Source organism: Lissotriton vulgaris, chromosome 8 (genome assembly GCF_964263255.1).
Source record: "Lissotriton vulgaris chromosome 8, aLisVul1.2, whole genome shotgun sequence".
Classification (NCBI taxonomy): Eukaryota; Metazoa; Chordata; class Amphibia; order Caudata; family Salamandridae; genus Lissotriton; species Lissotriton vulgaris.
This window is the reverse complement of record NC_141696.1, coordinates 49,888,392-49,912,519: the sequence shown is the minus strand read 5'-3', so window position 1 is coordinate 49,912,519 and position 24,128 is coordinate 49,888,392. Positions and strand designations below refer to the sequence as shown.

General features: G+C 48.6%; 1 long non-coding RNA gene across 1 annotated transcript in view; it reads left to right on the top strand.

Moving 5' to 3' along the window:
* Nucleotides 1-24,128, top strand: part of LOC147693357 (uncharacterized) — an 82,810-nt gene that overhangs the window by 39,340 nt on the left and 19,342 nt on the right. Inside the window, exon 2 of the long non-coding RNA XR_015299101.1 lies at nt 16,342-16,433. This is a non-coding gene — a long non-coding RNA (uncharacterized LOC147693357). The remainder of the gene's footprint in view (nt 1-16,341; nt 16,434-24,128) is intronic.

Genomic DNA, 24,128 nt, shown 5'->3' with positions numbered 1-24,128 from the left:
CCCCAGATATTGTTCCCCTGTTGTGACCCCCCGCTCCCCGCTTCCCGCCGCTGCTCCCTCGCGGCCCGCCCCCTTTTATTTCCGTGTCCCCGTTGGCCGCCCCCTCCCGCCTTCCAGCTGCTCCTCCCACTTGGCCTTATATGGAGCCCGCGCAGCGCAGGTGAGTGTGTCCCGACCTCAGGACACCTCCACGCCGCACGGCCTTCCAGCTGTAGGCGCCCCCTCGCTGCTGCTCACTCTCCCTTCCGCTGCTGCCCCATCTGTGCCTCATTGTATTCGTTTGTGTTTCCCCCTTCTGTGCCTTCATTGTATTTCGTTTTTTACCTCCCCCATCTGTGCCTTCATTCGTATTTCATTTCTATTTCACAGTAGTGTTTTGATTCGTTGGGTTTCCTTTTGTCAGTAGGCTCAGCGATTCTGCCGGTATTATTCCCCTGTTGTGATCCCCCCGCTCCCCGCTTCCCGCCGCTGCTCCCACGAGGGCCCGCCCCCTTTTATTTCCGTGTCCCCATTGGCCGCCCGCTCCCGCCTCCCAGCTGCTCCTCCCTCCCACTTCGCCTTATATGGAGGCCGCGCAGCAGTCACGCGCAGCGGGCGCACCAAAGGCGCGCCAAAGGCAAGCCCGTCTACGCCCGTCACACTACATCATCGGACGTCGCCTTCCTCACAGAAACCTGGATGAACGCTTCCTCAGCGCCCGACATCGCCATAGCCATCCCGGACGGATACAAGATCACCCGGAAGGACCGTGCAAATCAGACTGGAGGAGGCATCGCCATCGTACACAAGGACACCATCCACATCACGACCAACCCCGACGACACCTTCACCGCCGCTGAACAACTCCACTTCCAGATACACACCGATCCCAAGACCACCATCAGAGGCACCCTCATCTACAGACCCCCGGGACCACGGACACAATTCAGCGAAGACATCGCAGACTTCGTCAGTCCACATGCCCTCACCTCCACAGACTACATCCTCCTAGGGGACCTCAACTTCCACTTGGAGAGCAACAAGGACAGCAACACCACCACCCTGCTGGACAACCTCGCCAACCTCGGACTCAAGCAACTGGTGAACACCCCCACCCACTACACCGGCCACACGCTTGACCCCGTCTTCTCCTCCAGCAAGCACATCTCCTTCAGCCATTCCACCAGACTCCACTGGACTGACCACAGCTGCATCCACTTCAGCTTCAGAAGAACAACGACACATCACCACCCACAACAGATTCCTCGCAGGAGCTGGAGCAAGATCATCACCGAGCAGCTCACCACCTCCCTTCGCCAGAACCCCCCACCAGCACAACGGACCCTAACGAAGCATCCAGCAACCTCACACAGTGGCTCGCCAACTGCACAAATGACCTTGCACCACTGAAGAACCCACCCAGCAGACCCGGCAGCAAGAAAACCTCCTGGTTCACCGAGGAACTCAAGATCTCCAAGAAGAACTACCGCACCCTCGAGAAAGCCTGGCGTCACGACCAGACCACAGACAACATGACTGCCCTCAAGCACGCCACCCGCAAACACCACCAGCTGATCCGCACCACCAAGAAGACAGCATTCACAGAACGACTGGACAACAAAGGCCACAATAGCAAGGAACTCTTCAGCATCGTCAAAGAGCTCTCCAACCCTAGCGCCGGAAGCAACGACATCACCCCCTCGCAAGACCTCTGCGACTCACTCGCCTCGTTCTTCCACCGCAGGATCGCGGATATACACAACAGCTTCAGTGCAGCTACCACGCACCCAACCACTGAACCAACTCCCAACTAGGAAGACGGTCACCCAGGTCCTCGTCACCAGCCGTCTGGACTATGGAAACACCCTCTACGCTGGAACCATGGCCAAACTCCAGAAAAAACTCCAGCGCATCCAAAACGCCTCAGCACGACTCATCCCGGACATCCCGCGCCGCAGCCACATCTCCGCCCACCTGAAAGACCTGCACTGGCTCCCTGTCAACAAGAGGATCACGTTCAGACTCCTCACCCACGCACACAAGGCTCTCTCCAACCCTCTTCAACGTCTACATGAGCCCTCTCGCAGCCATCGCACGCAAACACAAACTCAACATAATCTCCTACGCCGACGACACCCAGCTGATCCTCTCCCTCACCAACGACCCCGCCTCGGCCAGAACCAGCCTGCACGAAGGGATGAAAGACGTCGCTGAATGGATGAAGAACAGCCACCTGAAATTGAACTCAGAGAAGACGGAAGTCCTCATCCTGGGATCATCGCCCTCCGCCTGGGACGACTCCTGGTGGCCGCCTGCCCTGGGCAGTGCACCAAAACCAACGGACCACGTACGCAACCTGGGCGTCATCCTGGACTCCTCCCTCGCGATGACTAAGCAAGTGAACGCAGTCTCATCATCCTGCTTCAACACCCTGCGCATGCTCCGAAAGATCTTCCGATGGATCCCCACCGAAACCAGGAAGACGGTCACCCAGGCCCTCGTCACCAGCCGTCTGGACTATGGAAACACCCTCTACGTTGGAACCATGGCCAAACTCCAGAAAAAACTCCAGCGCATCCAAAACGCCTCAGCACGACTCATCCTGGACATCCCGCGCTGCAGCCACATCTCCGCCCACCTGAAAGACCTGCACTGGCTCCCCGTCAACAAGAGGATCACGTTCAGACTCCTCACCCACGCACATAAGGCTCTCCACGACTTGGGCCCGAAGTGCCTCAACAGCTGCCTCACCTACTACACACCCACCCACCCGCCAGCTCCGATCCGCCAGCCTCGCCCTCGCCTCCGTCCCAAGAATTCGGAAATCCACCGTCGGTGGAAGATCCTTCTCCTACCTGGCAGCCAAGAAATGGAACTCCCTCCCCAGTCACCTACGGCTGACCGAGGATCACCTCTCCTTCAGGAAATTACTCAAGACCCGGCTGTTCGAGCAGTAGCAACCCCCCCCCCCATCCCCCCACTCAGCGCCTTGAGACCCTTACGGGTGAGTAGCGCGCTATACAAATTTTTATGATTGATTCAGGCAGTACATTTGTTTTCCTTTTTAAAGTATTATGCTGCTTTTAATGCTGAAGATTTGTATTTAAATCCTGCCAATTATACTGATTTATTCTGTTATCAACTTCAAGGTCATAATTCTTTGCATAAAACAAACATGTTTTGAACTGTTTTTAATTTTACTCTGTGGGAACATTGTCCCACTCCCCTCAGGGGAAGTTCCAAAACACTTCAGAATAAGTTCACCTATTTTACTGATTAGAACACGTCCAAGCCAGAGTCCTATTTCTTTAAATTGGAATTGCTCTCTCAATCTAAATTTATGTTGACACACACAAAGTAGCTTTATTCAAATTCATTTAGAACTGAATTAGCCTTACGGGGCTATGAACACTGGAAAGAAACCATTGATTTGAAATCGATTTGGGGTACCAAAGCTTGGCAGGTACAGGGAGCCGAAGCTTTGCATTGTGCTTGTCTCATTCCAAATCAAATATTATTTTTAAATGACACAGTGCACCAAACTACTTGCATTGGTTTGGTTACAGCCCAAGATTTGAATATTCCATCCATTCCCTTAGTGGCGGAGTATGATAATTGGCGTAAACACACCGATCATACAATCGACGAACTATAAGTACTGTTTCAAAATGGCAGTTTAAATTTCTATGATGTTCACTTTTCAGGATGGTTGTTGTGGCCCACCAATGCCAATGCCTGTCAACTGCATTTTCATAATGCAATGACCGGTTTCACACAAACTATACCGGATCCATGTTTCCCACATTCACATTCAGTCACCACTTACTCAGTGGGGAAATTGTGTCAGCAATGGTTGGAACACTGTACACTGTTGTCAGTAAAACAAACAACACCTGTCTCTTTTGTCTTTTGTCCTAAATCACCAAGGTCAAAAAGATTTATCTATGAGGCGTATAATGAATTATGGAAACTCTCGCAGATGGAGGCAGCGTTCCGTCTGCACCAAATTGACAAAGCAAATTTGGAGAAAGTTCTTGCAGTTGGCGACAATAGCATCAATACATTGTCTTCCAGTATTTTCATGTTAGATAATATTGTTTAGTCAGTCATTGGTATTGTTCAAAGTGATGTTTCTGTGTTTTACCATGGGTAAAATCAATTATGATTTGTGATGCAATTTGCACGGGTGTTGCAAACTTTCAAAAGGTAAAAAGTACCATTGGAATATTTGAACGCTTCTGTATTGTTTATGCCATTTAGCTTGACTGATAAACAACGGTTCATGTCCATGAAAGTCGCTACATACAGATTTTTGCACATTGAACAATTAGAGCATTTACCATTTTCTGCAGCAGAGATTGATTCGGCTGTATGGTTAATTCATGGCGTTATTTCTCTGCCATTCTTGCTATTTCAGTTTAAATCTTGCATGAAACACTTCCGGATAGGCCGCTTTGAACCCCTGGGTAATGCGTTTCTTCATGATTTATGTCCTTGACTTTCATATACTGATGTCAACAGGAAGGTAAGGAAGTCTTCCCAACAGGGCAGGAGTGTGATTCCACAGTAGGACATTCGCCAGTTTGCACACAGGTCAAATTGCACTGTGCTTGTAAGGTGGCCACCACTAATCTAGCTTGTTTTTTGAAAGGTACAACTGTCCCAGCAATACTTCCCACACTCACATTGCTTTCAAATGGCAGTTATCTTACTTTGAATAACCATGACTGCTGTGGCTTACACAGTAACAGTTTCACAACATGGTATTTGTTGTAGCAATGTGCTTTTTTCACCCCGCATGGGATTGTTAATAGTTCTCTTTGGCCTTCCATTCAGGCTTTGAAAACAGATTTCAATAAAGTAAGCAGACTCAAAGCACTATTGTTTCATCAGGAAGTGGCTCTCACTTCGGCTCGAGAGACCTTTGAATTGCAGGTGGCGAGAACATCTAGTGAGATTCAGTCACTCCTGAATAGAAATCTCCCACTCCATTTTGGGGAACTGATACATCAAATATTGGATGCGACTGACACAGAAGGCCTGGATTCTTTTTTTTAAACTTGTGACCTCTTTTCAGACGATTTTTGTAGTTTTACTGGACTTTATCCATTCTATTTTTTCCAGCGCCTCAGGAGGGTTGCCCTTAATTCTAGCGCTGGCGGGTGGTAATACTTCTGCTCCTGTTATGCAATGGCTGCCCATCTTGTGGTACTGCACAGACCTGGCCAATTGCAACTCTACCGTGACCGAATGCAACAACTTTTTGGATGCTTGCCATTAGTGACGCTTAGCGTGAGTTATGGACTAACTTTGAGTTGGCTGAGTGGAACATCTGTATGGCTGCACAGCGCCTCTTACAGCAAAATTTCATCGAATATCAAGCAAGTTGCTCTTGGAAGCATCGGATTACGAGGAACACATGTGTTCCTTCGAACTGTTTAACTGGATGGCATCCCTTTTTGCTACGAACGAAAGGGATGACCTTTTGGAACAAATTGCATTCGTAAGTTCACGAAATTTGATGGATTTTCCAAATCCGTATTAGTCACGTTTTCAACAAAAAAAAATGATTTTTTTTCTCTCAAACACTACTAGACTCATCTTTGGACTCTGTTTAAGTCTTTTATCTATATACTATGACCTGGCCAAGGGAAGGGTGTCAAATGACCGATAGGGTCATTGTTGACATCGCTAAGCTAGGATGAGCCCTGCTGCCATGATGCTTCTTTTGCGCACGTTACTACATGACTTTATTTTGCAAGTCCCTGTATATGCCTTTCACATGAGAACCGTCTGCTTTGTGCGTTCTCGGTCTGTTCCTGGAGTTTAGTCTGAACAAGGTGAGCAAGGTCGATAAACAATGCCCCTTGTTATTCTGTTCTGGTCAGTCTTTAGCAACTAGACAAAACATGCTAACACAGCTGCGGCTGCTGGAAAACACGTGCTTTGAAATTATGGGGATGCATGTTGGTTTAACACACACTTGGAGAGGGACCTATCTAGGGAGAAGAGCCATGCGATTCCTGTGATGTAGATATACCATCTAGGCACTAAGGTATGAGGTCTGCTGACAAAGCCCAGAGATTTTCTATTATATAATAATACTTCTTCTTGCAAAGGGGAGGGTGGTTAGGCCTTATAGTCCTGTTAGACCTGTCTGGCCTTGTGCGTAGCCCCTCCTATTATTTATTTATTTTGTCCCCTTTTTGCCCCTCATACCCTTCTCATCTTTTTGTGTCCACTAGATTTTTATGGTGATGGCCTGGGGGATAGATGCTCTTTTGCCCTCATAGTTTCACCTTAGGCCTAGGTGCCTTTCCTGACAGGAATTTATTCAGATCTACAAAATGGTGGCTTTCCACTGTCACAACTGTCACACCTGAGATCTGACCCATAGGATAGAATAGGGCATTCCAGAACCTTCTGGTCCCTTCTGGACCTCTGAGGGTCAGCCTATATAAGGCGGAATGCTGGGCAGCCATTTTGTCTTTCAGAGTAGGCTGGCTGGAGTTAAGGCTGTAGCATAAGGCGGGGGTAGGATCATCAGAGGGTTGACCTCCCATTTTAGGGACGCTCCTTACTGGTTCACCACCCTTCTCCCCTTGTAGTTGCTGACCTGACCCTGCCTGAGGAAATCCTGGAGACCCTGGGCACCTGTTCTCACCCGGTCCCAGAGGAAAGAGTGGGCGAGGGAGGTTGTACTGGAGTGAAGCTCCATCCACTGCCCAGTGAGGAAAGGGGCCCTGGTGCAGATTAAAGGAGAGGGACTCCTGTGTGCCTTTATCGGAAGCCAAGAGAACTGAGAGAAAAGGAGGACTCATCAGACGTTTCAACAGAGCCCTCCCCCCTCGTACCTGTGGTGTCACTTCGTTTCATCAGGGGTAGTGGGGTTGTCCTGATCGGGGGCCAGAACCGAGTGCCTGGCGCCGTGACGCCGAGTGAACTGGCCGTGTAGTGAAGGTGGGCCCCATCTCTCTAGGGCTGGTGAGACAAGCGCGGACTCTGGAGGTAACCTGCCGTTAGTGGCAGACCTCCGTTTTCCCAGCATCTGTGGTGACCGGAGCCCCTCCCCCGCCCTTCATTGTAGACTCCGTGACGAGAACTGGAGTTGAATCCAGCAGGGTAGCGGGGCTGTGGAAGGTCTCGGGTGCCGCAGAAGACGTCCGGAGTGAATCCGGAAGAGGAAGAAGGAGGCCGGCCGGCGTGAACACACGCACCCTCTGACGCCTGTAGTGAGGGCGGTCCGGGGGCCTGACGGAACACGGGAGACGTGTGGTAGAGCTGCAACGCCGCAGGCTGTCAGAGATCTGAGGCGCAGATTCCGGAGCTGACGCAGCACGTCCGATCAGGGGCTGAACGACGTTGGTGTTCTCAGGACTGACCGGGACGTGAGCTAAATGTACCGGTAAGGCGGTGAGGTGGCGATTGGGGCCCCAAAGCCTGAGCGGGCCTCAACAGTAAGCCAGAAAAAGAGGTGAGGGGGAGAAGTGACTGGCAGCCCTGTAAATTGTCGCCATCAGCATGGAGTCTAACGGACTAATGTAATCAGTTCCGAGTGAGCAGGGCTGTCCTCTCAGGCTGGAAAGGGCGGGATGCTTGACTATTTCAGTCGGGTTCTAAAGATAACAAGTACTGGCATTAATTGAGCAACTAGAAGGACAAAAGGTCCGGAAGAAAAGAGAAGTAGCCAAGTTAATCCTGTGAGACTGTATATGGTGGTAAAACCCTCATTTTAGACTCTGGTCAGTTTAGATAAGTGGGCCAGAACGTTTAGGTGAACAAATTGGAGGGAAATGGTAATAACCTCTATTAGAGGGTCCAAGTCTAGCTGAGCTTGTAAGGTGTGCAGACACTGCCCCCTGAGAACCAATGTAATGTACTTTTATGCTTGAAAAGTTGAAATGTGAGATATCCTTGCAGCTTTGTAGAAATTGATAACTTCACTGTCTGAATGTATTGTACTGACCTGTGTTAACTAAGGATAAATAATAGAGAAGAGAACAAAGTAATATTTTTATAAAGCAACACGTATTTTCATACAAAAGTTGGTGTAGTGTTTCTTTTTGAGTGGAATTGCTGTGAGTTACTGCTGGGTGGTATGCAACCTTCACACATGTGCCTCTTACCTTAGGCCAGGCTACCCTAGGTGACCTGACATCTTTAGGTCCAACAAATTGGTGTCTAGCGGTGGGATAAAAAACTGTGATTGCAACTATTTTGCAGTAACTAAGGGTAATCCACTAACCTACACCTGGAGTTTTCTCCTGGCGGACTTCCTAATTTTTACTTTTGCTTTTTCCAAATTTATTCCTGGTGGTGGGTGGAGGTAGCTTCCGTTGGCCCTTGTACTCTTTTTGTGTGCGTGACCTTAAGATTGCCCTAAGCAAAATGGAATTTGCACTTGAAGAACTGGACAAGTATTCTGTGGCCCAGCTAAAGGATTTCTGTCAACAAATGGTGGTGTTCTTTAAGCGTGGTGCCACGAAGGGGGAACTCCAGACCAGTTTGAGGGCTTGGGTGGAAGCACATAGAGAAGGGAAGGAGGAGGATGAGGGGACGGACCGGGACACGGTCATAGGGGTAGAGGGATTGTTCCAACCAGAGGTGGAAAACCTACTCCCAGGACCAATGACCTACTCTAGGAGGGGCAGTAGTGTCTCCGGAGGAAGCTTGACTGAAGCGGAACTCACAGACAGGAGGGAAAAGAGGCAACTGAAATGGGAATTGGCCAGGATAGAACAGGAGAGGGAGGAGCAGAGGATGGCTCATGAATTCAAACTAAAAGAGTTAGATCTCCAGGCCTTGCAATTAGGACCCTCTTCTACTCCAAATGGTGGCAGCGAATCTAGAGAACCAACCAGGGAGTCCAGACCCTACCTGCCTAAGGATATAGTGGCCAGCTATAGTCAGGGGGACGATATAGCCAAATGGCTGGCTGCCTATGAGGTCTCCTTAAGGGCCCATGGGATCCAGGAAAAGCACTGGGGGGGTGGGTTGTACAAGTATATGCCTTCTACTGGTCGGGACAGCTTGTTAGCCTTAGAACCGGAGGAGCAGACCAACTACCCCACCATGAAGCTAGCATTGATTAGAAAGTTTGGGCTAACCCCGGAGAAGTATCGCCAGAAGTTCAGGGGGAGCCACAAGTTAAGCACCCAGAACTGGGTGGATTTCCTGGATTATGCGAGGAAGGCATTGGAGGGCTGGGTACAGGGCAGTGAGGTGAAGGATTATGAGGGGTTGTATGATCTTTTTTTGAAAGAGCATCTACTCGAGATATGTTTTCCCGAGCTGCGCCAACACCTGGTGGACAGCAAGCTGACCAACCCCCGGAAGCTTGCAGAGGAGGCGGACATCTGGGCAAGTACCCGGGTGTCCTCAAAGGGGACTGGAGGGGATTCCCAAAAGGCCGGACAGGGCGTCCCTCAGAAGAAGGAGGGGGGAGATAAAAAGCAGGAGTTCTCTAAAGGTCCCCAAAACAATTTCCAGGGAAAGGGAACAGGTTTTACCCCTAAGGCTAACCCGCCCAGAAACCCTCATCCTGGCCAAAGCCAGCAGCCAAGGGTTGTCCACTGCTTCGAGTGTGGTGGTGTTGGACATTATAAGGGAGATGTCAGATGCCCAAAGAGACCACCCCCTCCCACCGGAGGAAAAGCCCCGGGAGTAGTTAGTGTAGCGCTCTGGGAGGAGTTGCCCTTAGATAAGGGGGGTGAGTGGGCGGGTGTCACCTTAGTGTCCCTGGGAGAACGGGAGATGGTTCCTAAGATCCAGGTGCCCCCAAATACTGCTGAGTATGGGCAATGGATCACCATCAATGGCCAGAGATGGGAGGCTCTGAGAGATACAGGAGCCAATATGACTATGGTGAGAAGTCAACTAGTGTCTCCAGAGCAGGTGATTCCTAATGTACTCTACCCCGCCGCGATGGCTGATGGCAGAATGGGCCACTACCCAGTGGCCGAGGTTCCCTTTGAGTGGGAAGGGGTTGCAGGTTCACTTAGAGTTGCCGTAAGCCCTGCCGTGCCAGTTGATTGTCTGCTGGGGAATGGCATGGAGCACAATGCTTGGAGAGAGGTGGAATACCGGATGCATTCAGCGATGCTGGGTACACCTGACTGGGCCTGTGCAAACACAAGGTCTGCGACTGCCCGGAGAGGGAGTTCGCCTGGGTTGGAGCCTGGAACAATGGCCCAACCCGCTGCCAAAAAGGGACAGACCCGAAGACAGGAGAAGCCTTCTTCGGCTTCCATATCCCATGTGACAGATCGGCCACCTGCGGTGGTGGACCAGGAGTCCATGGAGGGGGAAGTAGTCTCTCTGGAGGACCTACCCATCCCTGCTGAGTGGCATGTGGAGGGAGGACCTACCAGAGAAGAGTTCTGTGAGGGCCAGAAGGAGTGCCCTACCCTTGAGGGACTGAGGCGACAGGCTGAAGCCCAGGCAGCAGGGGACGTTGCGGGACACTACCACATTTACTGGGAGGATGGACTCCTCTACAGTAAACCCAAGGTACCCTTACCTGGTTCATCAAGGGCCTTGGTAGTCCCGCAACGATACCGAGCCTTTCTGCTGGAATTGGCTCATGCAATACCCTTGGCAGGACACTTAGGTCAGGACAAGACCTTTGCTCGGCTTGTCCCCCACTTTTACTGGCCTCAGATGAAAGTGGCGTCCAACACCTACTGTCGGACATGTGTATCCTGCCAGGCCAGTGGGAAGACAGGGGTGAAGCTGAAAGCTCCCCTGGAACCACTTCCTGTCGTTAGCACCCCCTTTGAAAGGGTGGGCACTGGGCATCGACATCGTAGGGCCATTGGATCCACCAACAACAGCTGGTCACAGGTTTATCCTGGTTCTGGTGGATCATGCCACACGGTACCCAGAGGCAATTCCTCTGAGGACTGTCACTGCACCTGTGGTGCCTAGAGCCCTAATGGGGATCTTTACCCGAGTGGGTTTCCCCAAAGAAGTTGTGTCCGACAGGGGGACCAACTTTATGTCAGCATACATGCGGGCAATGTGGAAGGAGTGTGGAGTGACCTACCGGTTCACCACTCCCTATTACCCCCAGTCAAATGGACTGGTAGAAAGGTTCAACAAGACCTTGAAGGGCATGATCAGAAGTCTGCCTGAAAGCCTGCGGAGGAAGTGGGACGTCCTCCTACCCTGTTTGCTATTTTCCTACAGGGAAGTGCCACAGAAGGGAGTGGGCTTCAGCCCCTTTGAGCTTCTGTATGGGCACCATGTACGCGGTCCTCTCAGCCTGGTGAAGGATGGATGGGAAAAATCTCCCAGGAAACCCCCCCAGGATGTGGTGAGCTACATGCTGGCCTTCAGGAGCCAAATGGCAAAGTTGTGGAAGCAAGCTTCTGACAACTTGGAGGCCAGCCAGGCAGTAATGAAGGAGTGGTATGACCCCAACGCTCACCCGGTGGAGTTGGAGCCTGGCCAGAAAGTGTGGGTGATGGAGCCTGGAGAGCTAAGTGCCCTCCAGGATCGCTGGACAGGCCCCTTTGAGGTGTTGGAAAAGAAGGGTAAGGCCACCTACCTGGTGGACCTTAAGACCCCTCGACAGCCCCTACGGGTGCTACATGCTAACCGATTCAAACCCCACCATGAGAGGCCCGAGGTCATCTTAATGATGGTGACTGATGGGGGAGAGGCAGCGGAAAGCGAACCTCTCCCAGACTTGTTCTCGTCTCAAGAAAAGGATGGGTCAGTGGAGGGAGTGATTCTCTCTCCAACCCTAACTCCTGAACAGCCGGAGGACTGTTGCCAGATACTGGAGCAGTACTCTACGTTATTCTCCCTTGTCCCGGGAAGGACTCACCTGTGCACCCATGATGTGGACACAGGGGACAGCCCACCAGTGAAGTCAAAGACCTACCGGCTGTCCGACAAGGTGAAGTCTAGCTTTCATGGTGAGGTTACCAAGATGCTAGAGCTAGGAGTTATAGAACCTTCCAGCAGTCCCTGGTCCAGTCCGGTGGTTCTAGTGCCTAAAGCCGCTCCACCAGGCACCACTCCAGAACTGAGGTTCTGTGTGGATTACCGGGGATTGAACTCAGTTACAAAAACTGATGCTCATCTGATCCCTAGGGCGTATGAATTAATTGACCGGCTGGGAGCTGCCCAATATCTTAGTTCCTTTGACCTCACTTCAGGGTATTGGCAGATCTCCCTGACAGAAGGAGCAAAGGAAAGGTCAGCCTTCTCCACGCCTGAGGGACACTTCCAATTTTGTGTGATGCCCTTTTGGCTCAAAAATGCCCCTGCCACTTTTCAGCGGCTGGTGAATCAGGTCCTCTCTGGAATGGAGGGTTTCTCCGCTGCTTATCTGGATGACATTGCTGTCTTCAGTAGCAGTTGGGAGGACCATTTGCAACATTTGCAAGAAGTTCTCCAGGCCCTGAAGCAAGCTGGATTGACAATCAAGGCCAGCAAATGTCAGATTGGGCAGGGGTCGGTTGTGTACCTTGGACACTTGGTGGGTAGGGGGACAGTGCAGCCCCTTCAGGCAAAGATTGAGGCAATCATGGCCTGGGAACCCCCCAAGACCCAGACTGAGGTCCGAGCTTTCCTGGGCCTCACAGGCTACTACCGTCGCTTTGTGAAGGGGTATGGCACTATTGTAGCGCCTCTCACAGAGCTCACCTCAAAGAAACAACCTCGACGGGTAGTTTGGACGGAGGCTTGTCAGCACGCCTTTGAAAAGTTGAAGCAGGCAATGTGTGCAGCACCGGTCCTGAGGGCCCCAGACTTCTCCAAGGAGTTCATTGTCCAGACAGATGCATCAGAACATGGCATTGGGGCAGTGTTATCGCAACTGAATGAAGAGGGTCTGGATCAGCCTGTAGTTTTCCTATCCAGGAGACTGCTTCCCCGGGAACAGAAGTGGAGTGCAATTGAGAGGGAAGCTTTCGTGGTGGTGTGGGCTCTGAAGAAGCTGCGGCCATACCTGTTTGGCTCGCACTTCCTGGTTCAGACTGACCACCGACCCCTTTGTTGGCTGATGCAGATGAAGGAGGAGAATCCCAAGTTGCTGAGATGGTCCATCTCCCTACAGGAAATGGACTTCCGGGTGGAACACCGGCCTGGAGTGGACCACGCCAATGCAGACGGTCTCTCTAGGTATTTCCGCTTTATTGATGAGGACTCCCAAGGGGTCGGGTAGCTCTCCCCACTTTCAGCTGGGGGGGACGCGTGTTAGACCTGTCTGGCCTTGTGCGTAGCCCCTCCTATTATTTATTTATTTTGTCCCCTTTTTGCCCCTCATACCCTTCTCATCTTTTTGTGTCCACTAGATTTTTATGGTGATGGCCTGGGGGATAGATGCTCTTTTGCCCTCATAGTTTCACCTTAGGCCTAGGTGCCTTTCCTGACAGGAATTTATTCAGATCTACAAAATGGTGGTTTTCAACTGTCACAACTGTCACACCTGAGATCTGACCCATAGGATAGAATAGGGCATTCCAGAACCTTCTGGTCCCTTCTGGACCTCTGAGGGTCAGCCTATATAAGGCGGAATGCTGGGCAGCCATTTTGTCTTTCAGAGTAGGCTGGCTGGAGTTAAGGCTGTAGCATAAGGCGGGGTAGGATCATCAGAGGGTTGACCTCCCATTTTAGGGACGCTCCTTACTGGTTCACCACCCTTCTCCCCTTGTAGTTGCTGACCTGACCCTGCCTGAGGAAATCCTGGAGACCCTGGGCACCTGTTCTTACCCGGTCCCAGAGGAAAGAGTGGGCGAGGGAGGTTGTACTGGAGTGAAGCTCCATCCACTGCCCAGTGAGGAAAGGGGCCCTGGTGCAGATTAAAGGAGAGGGACTCCTGTGTGCCTTTATCGGAAGCCAAGAGAACTGAGAGAAAAGGAGGACTCATCAGGCGTTTCAACCGAGCCCCCCCCCCCTCATACCTGTGGTGTCACTTCGCTTCATCAGGGGTAGTGGGGTTGTCCTGATTGGGGGCCAGAACCAAGTGCCTGGCGCCGTGACGCCGAGTGAACTGGCCGCGTAGTGAAGGCGGTCCCCATCTCTCTAGGGCTGGTGAGACAAGCGCGGACTCTGGAGGTAACTTGCCGTTAGTGGCAGACCGCCGTTTTCCCAGCATCTGTGGTGACCGGAGCCCCTCCCCCCCTTCATTGTAGACTCCGTGACGAGAACCGGAGTTGAATCCAGCAGGGTAGCGGGGCTGTGGAAGGTCTCGGGTGCCGCAGGAGACGTCCGGAGTGAATCCGGAAGAGGAAGAAGGAGGCCGGCCGGCGTGAACACACGCCCCCTCTGACGCCTGTAGTGAGGGCGGTCCGGGGGCCTGACAGAACACGGAAGACGTGTGGTAGAGCTGCAACGCCGCAGGCTGTCGGAGATCTGAGGCGCAGAAGCCGGAGCCGACACAACACGTCCGATCAGGGGCTGAACGACGTTGGTGTTCTCAGGACTGACCGGGACGTGAGCTAAATGTACCGGTAAGGCGGTGAGGTGGCGATTGGGGCCCCAAAGCCTGAGCGGGCCTCAACAGTAAGCCAGAAACAGGGGTGAGGGGGAGAAGTGACTGGCAGCCCTTTAAATTGTCGCCATCAGCATGGAGTCCAACGGACTAATGTAATCAGTTCCGAGTGAGCAGGGCTGTCCTCTCAGGCTGGAAAGGGCGGGATGCTTGACTATTTCAGTCGGGTTCTAAAGATAACAAGTACTGGCATTAATTGAGCAACCAGAGGGACAAAAGGTCCGGAAGAAAAGAGAAGTAGCCAAGTTAATCCTGTGAGACTGTGTATGGTGGTAAAACCCTCATTTTAGACTCTGGTCAGTTTAGATAAGTGGGCCAGAACGTTTAGGTGAACAAATTGGAGGGAAATGGTAATAACCTCTATTAGAGGGTCCAAGTCTAGCTGAGCTTGTAAGGTGTGCAGACACTGCCCCCTGAGAACCAATGTAATGTACTTTTATGCTGGAAAAGTTGAAATGGGAGATATCCTTGCAGCTTTGTAGAAATTGATAACTTCACCCTGTGTTAACTAAGGATAAATAATAGAGAAGAGAACAAAGTAATATTTTTATAAAGCAACACGTATTTTCATACAAAAGTTGGTGCAGTGTTTCTTTATGAGTGGAATTGCTGTGAGTTACTGCTGGTGGTATGCAACCTTCACACATGTGCCTCTATTAGTGACTGTCTTACCTTAGGCCAGGCTACCCTAGGTGACCTGACATCTTTAGGTCCAACAAGTCCTTTATCCAATGTCAATATAAGATGACATCTCCATTTATATAATATGGACTTGCAACAATGCTAACTGTTTAAGGTTTATGCATTTTGCTGCTTGTGGTTGCGCGTATACTGCATTATAGAGAACAATTGTTAAAATAAACATTTTAAACTATAACAGTGTCTCTGTGAAGTACGACAGAGTGAGCGAAAGGGTACGTCTTGTTACTGCGATTCATGAGAGAGTTGAGAGTGTTGTGTTCTGGGGTGTCTAATTATTTGTATCTTCAAGATTGTTTAGTAGAGCGAGTGAGTCACTATAGCTAGCCGGTCCTGGGATTGTGTGTACTGAGGCGGTAGTATGGCTTAGCCCTTATACACTGAGGTCTCGTATTCCTTCGCATATTTCTGTGTATGTGCAGAATCCCTGCAACAGTTTCAGGAGCCTCAGGCCACCGAAATAAAGACTAAAATGGCTCAGCGTCATGAAGGCTTATCTGCTTACCACAGGCATGACTTGGAAGAGGCTAACAGGGCTCTGAATGTTCCATTAAAAATTTCCCTTTTGTCCTCTATCCTATTTTAACTCACCACTTCAATAACTTTTTTGGTTTTTGCACTGCACCGTTTCCCATCATACCTTATTATCTACATGGTCCTGGAGTGATTGTGGGTCAGAACCCAACTCCGACCGGTGGTTGGTAGAAACGTCTCAATGATCAAGCGACACACCATTCCCGAAGGGTGACCAGATGATAGTATTGATCAGAACAAGACTTTGATGGGAATCCTATGTTTGTTTACTGGTTTCACCCACAATCTCTATTTCGTTCTGTGTGCACTGTTTGAATGCCTAAATTAGTAGCTAGTTAGCCCTGGTACTCAATGGACTTGTAAGCTATCGTTACCCTTCAATAGAGGTTCCCTTTTTTCCTCTTCTAAAGACCCCTAGGTTTTCGTGTACTAAATAGTATTATTGGGGATTGTAACCTAGGCTGGTCTATAAACTTCCCTTAGACCCGCCACACAGTATTAGTTTTGATAACTGAATCAAAGATACATTTCTTCCCTGAGGATGTCTCTGTACTGAAGAATTGATAACTGTGTTTCACCTGTAACTGAACAGCCTTTGCTAAAAATCTCTTTACCCATTTTTGCAGGATGAGTGATCTCTGAAGGAGCGGAATCAGAGTAGTCCTGCAGCACAAAGGCCATGTGGTTCAGGAACAAGCATAAGGCGTTCACGGAAGAAGTAAGGAGTCACAAGTTTCTTTCAATAGAGACAGACTTGGCTAATCCCATAACTGGGGTAGACAATCTCACAATTCTGCCACAGTATGGTAGCCTACACTCAGTGGTCACCTCTCATATCTCAGCTTGTGTCCTTCTGGCCTTATCTTTTCTCAACCTCAACCTCCACATTGAGCCTGAGGGGTTATTTTGCCTCCTGCATTTGTCACTTCCTCATTACTGCATCAATATCCTTCACTTGTTTTCAGCCTCCTCAACATCTTATTCTTTTCAATTAGACCCTGAATATTGGTCTGTTCTCAGATGAACTATTGCAAAATATACACAATGCATTGCGGTGTTACTCCATCCTTCCCTAGTAGAAAGATATCACCTATTCCCAATCAGAGTTCCTCTCCTATCTTTCCCTTCCTGAAAAATCCTGGCAAATTCGTTTTCCCCCTCAAATTAGTTAAAGAGCCGAACCTCAATATCACCCAAGCCCTCTCACTTTACACACTAAACGCCACACACAGAAAATATTGTCACACATAGCGGACAATGGACTATTATGTATTGTCCATAAACATAAAAGGGCACTAGCACTTTCCCACAAAAACACAGTTTATGACCTTACACGTTACATCACCCATGACATGCTCTATGACATCATTGATAAAATCTCTGCAACATTTGAAGAGACATTTTTGATAACAAAACTGAGCATGGCAGGTGTGATTTATGGTTACTTTAGGGCCAATTCTAATGAATTGAGATACCTATAACTGGTGAATTTAATTGATTTTGTTTGTTTAAAATGGTATGTTTTAACTGACATTTACACCTAACTATAAAGTAGCCACTTTATTATAGTTAGTATTCCCAGAGAAATCCATGCCGTGCACAAACTGTTTTTGGCGTTCCCATTGCGGTTCCCACTTTTAGAGGCACTGCAGTGGGAATGTCAAAAACCAGCCTGCCAGACAGAAGAAAACTCCTAATTTGGCATGTGGTCTGACCACGGCTTTGGCGGCGAGCAGACCCGGCCTGCACTGCCAAAGTCGTAATCTGGCCCTAAAGTGTTGCCAAAACTATGTTTTGCACATCCAATTTCAGATGGGAAAATATAGTTTTAATGTCGCACTTAGTATGTGTTCTGCGTTTTAAGGGGAAATATAGTGTAGTGCAGCGTTTCCTAAACTGTGGTCCGCGGACCACCAGGGGTCCGTGAGACATTCTCAGGGGGCCCGCAGGACTCGAGTGCCTGTCGCCGTAGTGAAAAATGAAATGAAAAATGTTGGCGCAGCGGCGGCGAGACCACAACAATACAATAGAAAGGCGGGGGCAGCAAATGGGCAGTCAGGGGGTGGGGACGCAGGGGCACAGCAGCTGGGGAAACAAGTGGAACAGAAGGCAAAAGGGGCACAAATACAAGGAAAAAACGAGTGGCACAGAAGGGCACAAAACGAGTGGAACAGAGGGCAGAAGGGCACAAAAAACGAGGGAAAAACGAGTGGAACAGAGGGCAGAAGGGCACAAAAAATGAGGGAAAAACGAGTGGAACAGAGGGCAGGAAGGCACAAAAAACGAGGGACAAACAAATGGCACAGAGGGCAGAAATGCACAAAAAACGAGGGAAAAACGAGTGGAACAGAGGGCAGAAAGGCACAATAAATGAGGGAAAAACGAGTGGCACAGAGGGCAGAAAGGACAAAAAAACGAGTGGAACGGAGGGTAGAAAGGCACAAAAAAACGAGTGGAACAGAGGGCAGAAGGGCACAAAAAACGAGGGAAAATTGAATGGAACAGAGGGCAGGAAGGCACAAAAAACGAGGGACAAACAAATGGCACAGAGGGCAGAAAGGCACAAAAAACAAGGGAAAAACGAGTGGAACAGTGGGCAGAAAGGCACAAAAAATGAGGGATAAACGAGTGGCACAGAGGGCAGAAAAGCACAAAAAATGAGTGGAACGGAGGGCAGAAAGGCATAAAAAACGAGTGGAACAGAGGGCAGAAGGGCACAAAAAATCAGGGAAATTCGAGTGGAACAGAGGGCAGAAAGGCACAAAAAATCAGGGAAAAACGAGTGGCACAGAAGGCAGAAAGGCACAAAAAACAAGTGGAACAGAGGGCAAAAAGGCACAAAAAACTAGTGTAACAGGAGGGCAGAAAGGCACAAAAAACGAGGGAAAAACGAGTGGCACAGAGGGCAGAAAGGCACAAAAAATTAGGTAAAAATGAGTGGGAAAAAAGGCAGAAAGGCACAAAAAACGAGTGAAAAACGATTGGAACAGAGGGCAGAAAGGCAGAAAAATGAGTGGAACAGAGGGCAGAAAGGTACAAAAACTAGGGAAAAATTAGTGGAAGAGAAGGCAAAAGGTGCACAAAAAACGAGGGAAAAACGAGTGGAACAGAGGGCAGAAAGGCACGAAAAATGAGGGAAAAACGAGGGTCACGAAGGGCAGAAGGCACAAAAAACAAGTGGAACAGAGTGCAGAAAGACACAAAAAACGGGTGGATCAAAGGGCAGAAAAGCACAAAAAACGAGGGAAAACGAGTGGAACCGAGGGCAGAAATGCACAAAAAATGAGGGAATATCGAGTGGCACAGAGGGCAGAAAGGCACAAAAAATGAGGGATAAACAAGTGGCACAAAGGGCAGAAAAGCACAAAAAATGATTGGAACTGAGGGCATAAAGGCATAAAAAACGAGTAGAACAGAGGGCAGAAGGGCACGAAAAATGAGGGATAATGACTGGAACAGAAGGCAGAAAGGCGCTAAAAAATGAGGGAAAAACGAGTGGCACAGAGGGCAGAAAGTCATAAAAAACGAGTGGAACAGAGGGCAAAAAGGCACAAAAAAGGAGTGTAACAGGAGGGCAGAAAGGCACAAAAAACAAGGGAAAAATGAGTGGGACAGAGGGCAGAAAGGCACAAAAAACGAGGAACAAACGAGTGGAACAGAGGGCAGAAAGGCACAAAAAACGAGTGAAAAACGATTGGAACAGAGGGCAGAAAGGCAAAAAAAATGAGTGGAACAGAGGGCAGAAAGGTACAAAAACTATGGAAAAATGAGTGGAACAGAAGGCAAAAGGTGCACAAAAAATGAGGGAAAAACGAGTGGAACAGAGGGCAGAAAGGCACGAAAAATGAGGGAAAAACGAGGGGCACGAAGGGCAGAAAGGTACAAAAAAAAGTGGAACAGAGGGCAGAAAGACACAAAAAACGAGTGGATCAAAGGGCAGAAAAGCACAAAAAACGAGGGAAAAACGAGTGGAACCAAGGGCAGAAAGGCACAAAAAATGAGGGAAAATCGAGTGGCACAAAGGGCAGAAAAGCACAAAAAATGATTGGAACTGAGGGCATAAAGGCATAAAAAACAAGTAGAACAGAGGGCAGAAGGGCACAAAAAATGAGGGATAACGAGTGGAACAGAATGCAGAAAGGCGCTAAAAATGAGGGAAAAACGAGTGGCACAGAGGGCAGAGAGGCACAAAAAACGAGTGGAACAGAGGGCAAAAAGGCACAAAAAACGAGTGTAAAAGGAGGGCAGAAAGGCACAAAAAACGAGGGAAAAATGAGTGTCACGGAGGGCAGAAAGGCACAAAAAACAAGGAAAAAACGAGTGGAACAGAGGGCAGAAAGGCACAAAAAAACGAGGGAAAAACGATTGGAACAGAGGGCAGAAAGGCAAAAAAACGAGTGGCACAGAGGGCAGAAAGGCACAAAAACTAGGAAAAACGAGTGGAACAGAAGGCAAAAGGTGCACAAAAAACGAGGGAAAAACGAGTGGAACAGAGGGCAGAAAGGCATGAAAAACGAGGGGAAAACGAGGGGAAAACGAGAGGCACGGAGGCCAGAAAGGCACAAAAAACGAGTGGAACAGAGGGCAGAAAGGCACAAAAAATGAGGGGAAAACGAGTGGAACCGAGGGCAGAAAGGCACAAAAAACGAGGGAAAATCGAGTGGCACAGAGGGCAGTAAGGCACAAAAAACAAGTGGAACAGAGGGCAGAAAGGCATGAAAAACGAGGGAAAAACTAGTGGAACAGAGGGCAGGAAGGCACAAAAAATGAGGGTAAAACGAGTGGCACAGAGGGCAGAAAGGCATGAAAAACGAGGGAAAAACTAGTGAAACAGAGGGAAGAAATGCACAAAAAACGAGCGAAAAACGAGTGGCACAGAGGGCAGAAAGGCACAAAAAATGAGTGGAACAGAGGGCAGAAAGGCACAAAAAATTAGGGGAAAACGAGTGGTACAGAGAGCAGGAAGGCACAAAAAACGAGGGAAAAACGAGTAGCACAGAGGGTAGAAAGGCACAAAAAACGAGGGGAAAACGAGTGGCACAAAGGGCAGAAAGATTCAGAAAAGGGGGTGGTGATGGACAGAGTATCTGAATTAAACAGAACACTCGTACCCAGTCAACAGATCAGGGCTTGATCCATCACCGTTGTTTAGCTCACTGCACCATCCCAGCTCAGAACCTGGCTACATGCAAATTAGTCTGTCCCTGGCCCAGTGCATCATGGGAACAGGGCAGACCAAACTACCAAGCCAATTCCTATACTGGGACGGAAACAAGCTTCCGGGGACCGGTTTCTGGCATTACAGCCGTCTTCGGCCCGGCTTGCTTGAATCCTGATGGTGCAATGTGCAAGGGATTGACATCTGAGTATACCCTTCCATGCTTATGGTGGACAAAACGATTCAGAAAAGGGGGTGGTGATGGACAGAGTATCTGAATTAAACAGAACACTCATACCCAGTCAACAGATCAGGGCTTGATCCATCACCGTTTTTTAGCTCACTGCACCATCCCAGCTCAGAACCTGGCTACATGCAAATTAGTCTGTCCCTGGCCCAGTGCATCATGGGAACAGGGCAGACCAAACTACCAAGCCAATTCTTATACTGGGAAGGAAACAAGCTTCCGGGGACCGCTTTCTGGCATTCCAGCCGTCTTCGGCCCGGCTTGCTTGAATCCTTTTTTTTAAAATTTATTTTTATTGATTTTCACAACAACGGAGTCTTAACAAAGTTACAAAATAAAGAGAATTCATGACCCTCCCCCACCCATCTCCCACCTTACACCTTCATTACAAGCCAATGGCACAGGTACATATAGAGAAAGATAAGGAAAATAGGACAAAATTCGAAAGTGTGACAAGAGAATATGCCTAAAAAAAAGAAAGAAAGTTTTGTAGAATTTTAGTGACCCTGCTATATCTCTAGATCCCCTTGCCCTTGTTGATCAATACATTTGGAGAATGCCCCCCAAACTTCAATACCCATCTTCCTTTTCCTTCGTCCTTTCTTAGCATATACAGATTTTTCAAGATGATATGTGCCAACTAATCTAGCCAACCATTGTGCGTAGGAGGGGGACTCTGAGTCTAACCAACCGGAAGAAATACATATCCTCCATACTGCCATTGCAACAAAAATCAACCCTTCTTCTTTTATTCTTAAGGAGTCAGATTAGGTTCCCAAAAGAATAGTTGTAGGGTTTAGGAGGATTGATTTTTTTGGTATTTCACACAGTAAGTTCTGTATTCTGAGTAGGGTGGAATTGATAGTTGGGCATGTTGCAAATATGTGTATAGAATGTGCCCCTATCTCAGAGCAGCGTGGGCATAATGTTACTCTCCCAGATCCCCATTTAATGATTTTGCTAGGTGTCATATACAAAAAAAATATAGTTTTAAAATGTTGTGCTTGTAATTTGGCAGAAATAAGGATTTGCTTTGATAGACACAGGGAGTTGAAAAATATACTTTGATGGGAATCAAGTTTAGTATGCCATTTGGAAGCAATAGTTTCTAAATCATCAGGGGTTTCCTTATTTATTAATTGGTAAATACTTTCAATACGAGCAGAGGTGATATTCCGGAGAGTGTTCATAAGCTTAACCTCAGCAAATCCGTTGGCTCCTCCCACTTTCCTGGCAAGGTAATCATAAATAGCCGTGTATTTAAATAGGTCTTGACTTTTTAATTTAAATCTAGTCTGCAAGGTTGAGAAGGTCTCAATCCCCCTAGTTGTTATAAGGTCCCCTAATTTTATTATCCCTGCTCTATGCCATTCGGATAGATAAGATGAACTAAATATAGCAGGTAGGTTGTTGTTATTGATTATAGGGGAATAATAGTTATATCTACCCATTCCAAAAGTTTTCCGGACATGGCGAAAAACTTTATAAGAATTCATTAGCGTCTTAAATTTAACGCAATTGTAATATCCATAGGCTGTTTCTCGGGCTAAACAGCCCCAGTGTTGTTCCCCTAGCAAGGACCGGAAGGGTGAGGGCAGTGACGGTTCAGCTCCAAAGGAGAATTCTCTTAATAGCACTGAACTGTATTGAAGGGCTGCCGCCCAGTACAGGGGTGGGGAATTCCTATCTCCCGACGCCCGAGACATCTAGATTTCTTAGGAGGGCTAGAGGCTTTAATTTGCATTTTGTCCAAAGGACAAGTAGACAGTTTTATAGTAATAAGATACACAACTGTTCAACCCTGTTGGTCACAGCCAGTAGATAAGTTGCTCTGATCAGTTTATTGGCAGTGAAAAGGTCAATGCAAAACTGGGGCCTGCATTTTAATTTCCCCAGAGCAGAACAATAAAATGATAAAGCAGAGCTCAAAGTTTGAGCCAGCTGGATAAGCTCATGTGGCTTCCAGGTTCTCCCCTGGTCCGTTTATTATCTTTAAGCATGAGACACACATCGAGCTTCTGCAGCCCCAGTACACTCGCAGCGCCAGCAATGACAAGTAAGAGGCTGCTTTTTGTGCCTCTTGGCCTCTTGCTCTGACTTGAACTGTATGACCCCTGCCTTGTATTCTGTGCTCCACTCCTGGGCCTCATAGGGCTCCAATATCCCTGCTCATCTTCAACTCAATTTGATTTCCCTTCTTATGCACCCCATCCTTGGCACTTTGTGTTTTCTGTACACCTTATGTTACACCCGGTGCCTGAACCACTCCACCCTCCGCTGCACTCTGACATCCCTCACCCGCTCCCCTTGGTCTCTCAGATCTTACTTTATCGAGGGCTTACATTAAAGCTGATCAGTTTCCCCAGGGGCTTTCATGCAGGCCGAAGGCCACCCCCAATTCTGCTCTTGCACTAGGCCTCTCATCTCACTTTGTGCCTGCACCAGGGGCATTGTGAATACACCGCTGTAGCAACTACAGCAGCTGTAGAGTTTTTGATGGGCCTCTTCAGTCTGCAGGTCCGCAGACAAAGACCCATAATAGACTTGAAAGGGTGGGTGGGAAAGTGAGTGAATGGGTGGATGAATAGATGCATGGATGAATAGTGAAAGGGTGGATGGATAGATGCATATATGAATAAGTGAACGGGTGGATGTATAGATACATGGATGAATACATGGAAGAGTGGATGATAGATGAATACATTAATGAGTGAAAGGGTGAATAGATAGATGCATGGATGAATAAGTGAGGCTGGATGGATAGTTGGATGAATGAATGGAGTGAAAGGGTGGATGTTTAGATGCATGAATGAATGAGTGAAAGGGTGGATGGATAGGTGCATGTATGAAAGAGTGGATGGATAGATGCATGTATGAATAAGTGAAAGGGTGGATGGATAGGTGCATGTATAAATAAGTGAAAGGGTGGATGTATAGATGCATGGATGAATATGTGCAAGAGTGGATGATAGATGCATACATTGAGTGTAAGGGTGAATGGATAAATA